The following is a 9998-nucleotide window of genomic DNA, read 5'->3' on the forward strand; positions in this document are numbered from 1 at the left end:
GTAACTAATAGCTTAGCTCACTGCAATTTCCAAGTAACTTGCCCAACACTGTATTATTCACGTGTAATTCACCCTAACAAAAGTAAGTTACCTCTCATGTCTCATACCCACCCCACTTAAAATAAAGGCAACAGAACATCTGATAGAATGGTTTTCAAACAAGCTTATTATTTATTTCAGCGGTATGTGCTCACCTACAGGTTCAGCCAAGATCACTTGGAGCTCCTATTTAATTCAATCAGAGCGTCAGGTAGGGTTGGTGTTCTTTTAATTACAATTTTGAAAATATACTGTGCCGTCATGAGAGGCTACACAGCTCTTAGCGGGACTGTTCAATTAGTGCGAGGACACAAAGCTCAAGTATGAACAAGGATTTTATTATAGTTCTAAGGAATTAACAGAAACAGCGTGTCAAATTCAAAAAGGTAACTCAGGGTCAGGTCTACCTTCAACAGAAAACTTAAATGACGCTTCTTCTTGGCGGTAAACCTGATTTCCTCAGGTAAGTAAACAGTCTTTTCAACCTTACTTTACTGGGTGTCCTAGCCCGAGGCTATTCCAGTTGTAAGTCCTTCTAATGTCTGGTGGTGTTTCCAGCCTTCCGTTTTCCTCACTGGAAACGATACTGGAGCTGTCTGGTCCTTCCCAGAACGCACAACCCGCAGCTTGTCTCCCAACAAAAACCCCTCTCCCACTAACAGTGTCTCTGGTCCTTAAAACCCTTCAGGTCATCAAACCATGATCAGTCTCAGGTGTGCGGGAATGCCATGTTTTGACGGGTGGAGTTCCCGACTCCACCAGCAGATAGAGCCATAGCTGCTCATGGTTGCAGCCATCTCAGGGGGATGTAGCACCCTTCCAGGACACAGCCTCTCGTGACATCACAATACCTAATGAATATCTTTGTCTTGTGAGTAATGTATGTATTGGGTGCCTGTTTTCCATATAAGGAGGCTGGAATAACAATCCATCGGCACTTCCAGGCCATCTTCCGCCGCCTGATGTTTCGGTGTGGTGTCTCACCTGTGTAAAGCACTATATAAATATAATGTATTTTTTAAAATTATTATTTTAATAAGGTGCTGAGTGCTGCAGAGAGGGTGATCCGCCAAGCTTCACCAATGCCAGCTCCTAAGGTGTCGACAGTCACACACATCGTCCGGGAGGAGATTGGAACGGAAGATGTTTTTCTGCTTGGGGAACACATTGAGTAGACTCAGTTTGGCATCGACAACCATCATTCTGACTTGTTGTCATTGGTTGTGCCTGTGTTTCTCAAAATAAGGCTGCACCACATTACCAAAGTCACCTCTCTTGAACTGCAGAAAGGGAGCACGAGGAAGAGCGTGTGCATGTGTGTGGTTCCACGACAATTCAAGACTTTAATCCTAAATTCCAGCATCCCAAAACTAATTCTAAGTTTTATATCTGTACTTTAACCTTACTCATCACACAGTATCTTTATGTCATATCTTTCATCATTCTGACAAGATTAACACTGAAACTGAAAGCAATGGCTTAAAACTGCCTGAAAACAGTGGTCTGTCACATTTTATGTGAATACTGCTGTAAGTGATGGTGGGTCTGTAAATACCTCTGTTTGTTTGTGTTTCATGAACTCTAGCCTCATGGTGTGTCTCCAGGAATCCAAATGTTGGTCTCCTTTGCCTTACACTGGGTTTGAGAGCTTGTGTATAATGAAGTTTATCTTTACATTATGTCCTTGTGATTGTCTTAGCCCTGATCTCTTTCCCTCTGGGTTCTGAAAAGCACTTGTAACTGTGTTTTGAAAATTGCTACATTAATTAAGTTTGCAGACTTTTCAAGGGAGTTTCAACAAAGTAAATGTGCAGTTTAAATAAAAACTGTCACTTTTCATTTCATCCTGCTATTTTAGACTGGGACCCATGTGTGCATGTTGGGATGGGGGCTGTGAAATGAGAGAGAGAGAAATATATATTTCTGACTTTACTGCCACTATTTACACATTAGGTGTTTCAATCAGAATGATAGTCAAACTGGAAATGTTCTTGTTTTTCTCCCTTTTTGGGGATTATGTTCACAGTTTTGATGAATATAAAACTATGAATATTAAAATACGCTGAACCATGTGTCCTGTATCATAGCTACATGTATGACCTTTGCAGCAAAAAAAAAAAACAGTGTGAAAATCAGTAAGGTATTCACTGAGGTATGATCAATTAAATGCGCTGACAGCTCGTTTCACCTGCCAAAACAGATTACATTGAGTGGAGTGGCTGACCGGTCCAAGATGGCGGCCCCACGGCTCGTCAGCGCCAGTAGGCAGTAGCGGTCGATGCGGCGTCTACTCTTTATTATGTCTATGGCCAGACACACCAGACAGGACTTGGTGGCAGTGAGCTTTGTGTCAGTGCAGATGTACAGGTTTGGTAAGACTTCTGGTTTGTGTTTGTCCTGGGGTGAGGGGTGTGGCTTCAACCAGAACCAGCTTCTTCAGCCCAGCAGCCATGTCAGAAATGACCATATTTACAGGAACGTCAGGTCTTGTGTTGAATGTCTCATTGCATGTGGGACAGCGGCACGGGTCAGGGCTGTCCCAGTATCTGGTTATACAGGCCTTGCAGAGGTTGTGTCCACATGGGATGGACACTGGCCCCTTGAACACATCCAGACAGAGGGAACAATGATACAGCTCATCAGACAGCAGAAGGCTGCAGGACGTCATTGGTTAGGACACATCAAACACCAACACCTGTGAGTCTGAAATTAGTGTTTTTCTACATCAGCAACATACAGATGAACCCTTTACTTACCTCAGCATGTTGAAAGCTCTGGTGATTCTGTCAGGACACTGATCCATACTGTTCTCAACAGCAGTTTTCCAGTTTCACTTTAGCAAACTGATATTAGCTCCTCCCTGCCCAGTAGAGATACAGTGGGAGACAGTGAGAGAGAGACAGAGAGAAAACAGAGTAAGAGACAGAGACGGAAAGAAAGACAAAGAGAGACTGACAGAGAGACAGAGGGAGAGAGAAATAGATTACGAGAAAGGGGGAAAACAAGGCTGCATTGATTCATCTTAAATCTTATTTGGGCATGTTCTCGATTCTCCAGGACTACAACAAAAATGTGTATGTTCCTGTTTTGGGGTCCTCGAGAAAAGTCCAATGGCCTTGTTATAAGTAATACTTTTTTTTTTACCACACTGTGTTCTGATGGCCCCGGATATCTGACCCCATCACAATGACGATGCTGCCCTCTAGTGGCACGAATAGATACATCCTGAAAAAAGCACCCAGAAATAACACCTTCAAAATACAGCTCCGGAAATAATTAAGTGACCACTGTACCTTTTCCTGTCCTTTCCAAAAAAGTTGAAAAGGAAGGTTTTGAGTGAGGAATAGAAGGGTTAAAATTAAGAGACCACTAAAAATTGAACGGTTCTGTTCCTCTCGCCAAAACCTTACTTTTCAGCATTTTTGGAATTGAAAGAAAAAGGTGCAGTTGTCTCTAAATTATTTCTGGTGCTGTAGTTCTTACAAGATGTGTTTATAGTAGTTTCTATTTTCATAATGTCAGGCCTTTTATAATGTATTTTTATTCATTTGTTTTTACAAAATATCATAAAAATGAAAGATAGATAAATCTGAATGTCAGCAAGGGTGTCAATGAAATAAATGGATTTTCATTCTACATTATGGGACAAATCTGCAACACAGAGTTACGGTTAGTTAAGCCTAGTTCAGGAGCTAGTCTAGAACTGTCTTGGTTTTGTCCAGACCAGATGTTCACTTGGACCCCTCCAAGAACTGCCACCTTAACGTGGTGGAGGGGTTTGAGTACCCGAGTGACCCTAGGAGCTATGTTGTCTGGGGCTATATGCCCCTGGTAGGGTCTCCCAAGGCAAACAGGTCTTAGGCGACGGGTCAGACTAAGAGCGGTTCAAAAACCCCTTAATGATGATTAAAATTATGTGTACCGTGACGTCGCCCGGTATGGCGCAGCCGGGGCCCCACCCTGGAGCCAGGCCCGGGGTTGGGGCTCGTATGCGAGCGCCTGGTGGCCGGGCCTTCCCCCATGGCTCACCACCCACAGGAGGGACCATAAGGGTCCGGTGCGAAGAGGATCGGGCGGCAGTCGAAGGCAGGGGCCTAGACAACCCGATCTCTGGACACGGAAACTAGCTCTATGGACGTGGAATGTCACCTCGCTGGCGGGGAAGGAGCCTGAGTTAGTGCGTGAGGTTGAGAGGTTCAGATTAGAGGTAGTCGGGATCACCTCTACGCACGGCTTGGGCTCTGGAACCACACTCCTTGAGAGAGGATGGACTCTTCACCACTCTGGAGTTGCCCATGGTGAGAGGCGGCGGGCTGGTGTGGGTTTGCTTATAGCTCCCCAGCTCTGCCGCCATGTGTTGGAGTTTACCCCGGTGAACGAGAGGGTCGTTTCCCTGCGCCTACGGGTCGGGGATAGGTCTCTCACTGTTGTTTGTGCCTACGGGCCGAACGGCAGTGCAGAGTACCCGACCTTCTTGGAGTCTCTGGGAGGGGTGCTGGAAAATGCTCCGACTGGGGACTCTATTGTTCTACTGGGGGACTTCAAAGCCCACGTGGGCAACGACAGTGACACCTGGAGGGGCGTGATTGGGAGGAACGGCCCCCCTGATCTGAACCCGAGTGGTGTTCAGTTATTGGACTTCTGTGCTAGTCACAGTTTGTCCATAACGAACACCATGTTCAAGCATAAGGGTGTCCATCAGTGCACGTATGTCGTATGTCTTGGACACTCGGGTGAAGAGAGGGGCGGAGCTGTCAACTGATCACCACCTGGTGGTGAGTTGGATCCGATGGCGGGGGAAGAAGCTGGACAGACTCGGCAGGCCCAAGCGTACTGTAAGGGTCTGCTGGGAACGTCTGGCCGAGTCTCCTGTCAGAGAGATCTTCAACTCCCACCTCCGGCAGAGCTTCGACTGGATCCCGAGGGAGGCTGGAGATATTGAGTCCGAGTGGACCATGTTCTCCACCGCCATTGTCGAAGCGGCCGCTCGGAGCTGTGGCCGTAAGGTCTCCGGTGCCTGTCGAGGCGGCAATCCCCGAACCTGGTGGTGGACACCGGAAGTAAGGGATGCCGTCAAGCTGAAGAAGGAATCCTATCAGGCCTGGTTGGCTTGTGGGACTCCTGAGGCAGCTGACGGGTACCGACAGGCCAAGCGGGCTGCAGCCCGGGTGGTTGTGGAGGCAAAAACTCGGGCCTGGGAGGAGTTCGGTGAGGCCATGGAGAAGGACTATCGGCTGGCCTCGAAGAGATTCTGGCAAACCATCCGGCGCATCAGGAGAGGGAAACAGTGCCCTACCAACGCTGTTTACAGTAGAGGTGGGCAGCTGTTGACCTCAACTGAGGATGTCGTCGGGCGGTGGAAGGAGTTCTTCGAGGATCTCCTCAATCCCGCTGTCACTTCTTCCATTGAGGAAGCAGAGGATGAGGTATCAGAGGTGGACTCGTCCATCACCTGGGCTGAAGTCACTGAGGTGGTCAAGAAACTCCTCGGTGGCAAGGCACCGGGGGTGGATGAGATCCGCCCTGAGTACCTCAAGTCTCTGGATGTTGTGGGGCTGTCTTGGTTGACACGCCTGTACAACATCGCGTGGCGGTCGGGGACAGTGCCTCTGGGATGGCAGACCGGGGTGGTGGTCCCTCTTTTTAAGAAGGGGGACCGGAGGGTGTGTTCCAACTATAGGGGATCACACTTCTCAGCCTCCCCGGGAAAGTCTATGCCAGGGTTCTGGAGAGGAGAATACGGCCGATAGTAGAACCTCGGATTCAGGAGGAACAGTGTGGTTTTCGTCCGGGCCGTGGAACACTGGACCAGCTCTATACCCTCTACAGGGTGTTGGAGGGTTCATGGGAGTTTGCCCAACCAATCCACATGTGTTTTGTGGATTTGGAGAAGGCATTCGACTGTGTCCCTCGCGGCATCTTGTGGAGAGTGCTTCGGGAATATGGGGTCCTGGGTCCTTTGCTAAGGGCTGTCAGGTCCCTGTACAACCGAAGCAGGAGCTTGGTCCGCATTGCCGGCAGTAAGTCAGACTTGTTCCCAGTGCATGTTGGACTCCGGCAGGGCTGCCCTTTGTCACCGGTTCTGTTCGTAATTTTTATGGACAGAATTTCTAGGCGCAGCCAGGGGCCTGGAGGGTGTCAGGTTTGGGGACCACACAATTTCGTCTCTGCTCTTTGCAGATGATGTTGTCGTGTTGGCCCCTTCTAACCAGGACCTTCAGCATGCGCTGGGACGGTTTGCAGCCGAGTGTGAAGCGGTGGGGATGAAAATCAGTACCTCCAAATCCGAGGCCATGGTCCTCAGTCGGAAAAGGGTGGCTTGCCCACTTCAGGTTGGTGGAGAGTGCCTGCCTCAAGTGGAGGAGTTTAAGTATCTAGGGGTCTTGTTCACGAGTGAGGGAAGGATGGAACGGGAGATTGACAGACGGATCGGTGCAGCTTCTGCAGTAATGCAGTTGATGTATCGGTCTGTCGTGGTGAAGAAAGAGCTGAGCCGCAAGGCGAAGCTCTCGATTTACCAGTCAATCTACGTTCCTACTCTCACCTATGGTCATGAGCTTTGGGTCATGACCGAAAGGACAAGATCCCGGATACAGGCGGCCGAAATTAGCTTTCTCCGCAGGGTGGCTGGGCGATCCCTTAGAGATAGGGTGAGAAGCTCGGACACCCGGGAGGAGCTCAGAGTAGAGCCGCTGCTCCTCCACATTGAGAGGGGTCAGCTGAGGTGGCTTGGGCATCTTTTTCGGATGCCTCTGGAACGCCTTCCTGGGAAGGTGTTCCGGTCCCGTCCCACCGGGAGGAGACCCCGGGGAAGACCTAGGACACGCTGGAGGAACTATGTCTCCCGGCTGGCCTGGGAACGCCTCGGTGTCCCCCCGGAAGAGCTGGAGGAAGTGTCTGGGGAGAGGGAAGTCTGGGCATCCCTGCTTAGTCTGCTGCCCCCGCGACCCGGCCCCGGATAAGCGGAAGAAGATGGTATGGTATGGTACATGTGGAATGTTCATCCTTAGAAGAGAGCAGTCGTCCTGTGTTTCCTGTGGGAATGTAATACATTCTGGTTTACTAGTGGTCTCTTGTGTGTACTTGTGTTGGTATTTGTTCATTTTACTCAGTGTGAAATGATTTGTTCTACAGAGATGTTCTGTGTTTATCCCTTGGTCAGAGGAATGTTCTTAGGGAGTTCATACAGGCCAGATGTCCATGGGCTTAAATTCTTCCTTTAGAACTGACTTGTCTACACACACTGGGTCAGATTCAGGGTGGACCTCCCCATGTATTTGTGTAGATAGAGAGCCTAGCTGTTCTATAGTAGGATAGTTCAGTTAGAGTTTGTTTTACTTGTACTTTCTTTCCTTTGGTCCTGCCCTGCCTTTTTTACCATAATACCGTGCGTTTACAATAAACTATAGTTATTACACAGTATTCTTGGTGTCTCTCATCACTGTGTGACCTCACTATTCTGGCCAGTGAACAGGAAATTGTTTCATTCAGCTGTTTCACACTTCCTCAGCTGGCAAACATTTTTATTTTATTATTTATAATAGACAGAAAATATGAAATTACACTGAATAGAGAAATTAACCCAAACATGGACAACACATAAACAACTAGCCTGATAGAGGTGACAAACATAAAGCAAAACAACTATTAAACAATTACAACATCATCACTAAGGTAACTGTATGTATAAAATGTATACAGCTTTCAAACTGTGGTTTTGACACACACACACACACACACACACCCAATTACTAACACATACACACTTCCAGAAGTGTATGTGTTAAAACCGCTGTCAGTTAACTGTCAGGACCCAGGAGTTTAGTGGTTGACTTGTTCATTAGTCAGAGATTTCTTCATGCTGTATACATACTGGTACCTTAGTAAAGTGTGAGAATTGTGTTCAGGACTGACTTCATGAGAGGCCCTGGAAAATAAGGGGTTTAATTTGGGCTTTGTCTTAGAAGCGGTGTTACTTTTTGGTTTAAGTATTAACAATAATGTTTGGGTTGTGTTAAAGCTAGGTCTCCAAAAGGGTAGAATAAAGTATGTAGGCATTTTCATTTTACAGTTCTAATTAGGACAAGAAGTTCTCATGAAAACATAAAAACATGACAAATCAGCTTTTAAGACATTTTACAGGTCCACATGATCACAAAGTCCAAGTTTGAGGGTTTAGAGTCAAACTTCCAATTATGGTTGATCTTAGAATCAGGTTTACTTTTAGGTTTGGGTTTTAAAGGTTGAGTGCAGGGTTAGGAATAGGGGTTAGGTTTAGGCATTATAGCCAGGTTATTGAGGTTAAGGTTAGGTTTGGGGAATATGCATATTATTTTTCTGATACCCATAACGATATAACAATAGTGTGCGTGTGTGTGGGTGTGTGTGTGTGTGTGTGTGTGTGTGTGTGTGTGTGTGTGTGTGTGTGGGTGCACCAAGGTTTGAGTCCAGGCTTAATCAAATCTACAGGTCATCTATATGCGTAACAGGTGTCTACACATTCTGATAGCAAACATGCAGCTCTGATCTCAGATATTGAATCTCCCTGTCATAGTACGGTGCACTCCCAGTTCCCATCACTACATGAACTCACCCCGGACTCATTCATTGTCTGGTCTCCCATAATCACCCACACCAGGTCCCAGTCTTCAATCACTATGTGTTTAAATGGTTCTAATCTGCTCCCCTCACTTGTCGGTTATCGTGGCTAATTGTTGCATGTAATTGAGTTTCGTTTTGCTGTTATAAATTCAGCCCTGTTGCTTTATATTCAGTTTGTTCTTTGCAATTCATGATTGGTTTCATTAAATTCAACTACTCAAATGCAAGTCAGCCTGTGCTTGGTTCCTCCACACCTTCACCACGTTACACTCCCATTCTTCTGTCATCCAAAATTAGAATAGATCCCATTACGTGGGGCCCATTTAGCCAACCACTAAGATATGACATTCAGAAAATATACAGCCAACCAAAGGGAGAAGTTCATCTGAGAACAGACATTGTATCCAATATGGCATGTAGCTAAAGCATAAGACAAGTTAGTAAAACGTATCTGTCTGTATGTGACGGTAAAGAGGAGTGATCTACATATGTTCTCATCATATAGGAAGTAAAGGTTTTTATATGTAGAACTGTAGACCAGAGACAGACAGACACTCATCAGGAAGTCAAAATGGAGCACTCCTGGTTCTGTTTGCTACTCTGTGAGTACTGACTTTCGGTTTTTATGTTTATTTACTAAGAATATTAGCAACACTCAACACTAGAAACTACAGAATTAATTTAATTCTCCACAGATATTTTGGTCCTTCTCAATGTTTTAGTTTAGATGAACTCTTCTGTCAGGGTGCCTTGTCTTTCAGGTGAATTGTGGAGTTTCCACTGATGACTGTACTGGTTTGTAAAATGGTTGTTGATCTCATAAATTGAGATCTTAATCAGTGCTTTATATTATGGTGTTTTATGAGTCCATATATCATGTTTTATCCAAATATACGGGATTGAAACTCATAGAATTGACATCGAACACATCCATAATTATCGTATTTCCCAGGGCTCTTTCAGTTAAAATAGACAATAAATTGTTTTAATTTATTTTTGCTCAGAAATACGTAAGTGAATTAATGTTAAGCTGCATGAAAGTGACATTCATTTTAAATACAAATGTTATTTTATTTGAATTGAATGCACCCGTTACTGTTCCCATTTCTGTTTTCCCAACCCTGTCAGTCTGTCAGGATTAATGCAGGTTCCAGGTGGAATAGAAATTCCCAAGTGGTGGAATCCAGTGAGATTTATACTTCACTTTACAAATCAGCATAGAATGACTTTCAGCAGGCTATAGAGTCCCACTCATTTCATTAAAAGTATAGGATTCAAAAAAGTAAATGAAACTTTTAGGGCCGGTTTCCGCAGACACAGAATAAGCCTAGTCTAGGCAAGGCAAGGCAAGGCAATTT

This window comes from Esox lucius, chromosome 20, assembly GCF_011004845.1.
Source record: "Esox lucius isolate fEsoLuc1 chromosome 20, fEsoLuc1.pri, whole genome shotgun sequence".
In the NCBI taxonomy this organism is placed as follows: Eukaryota; Metazoa; Chordata; class Actinopteri; order Esociformes; family Esocidae; genus Esox; species Esox lucius.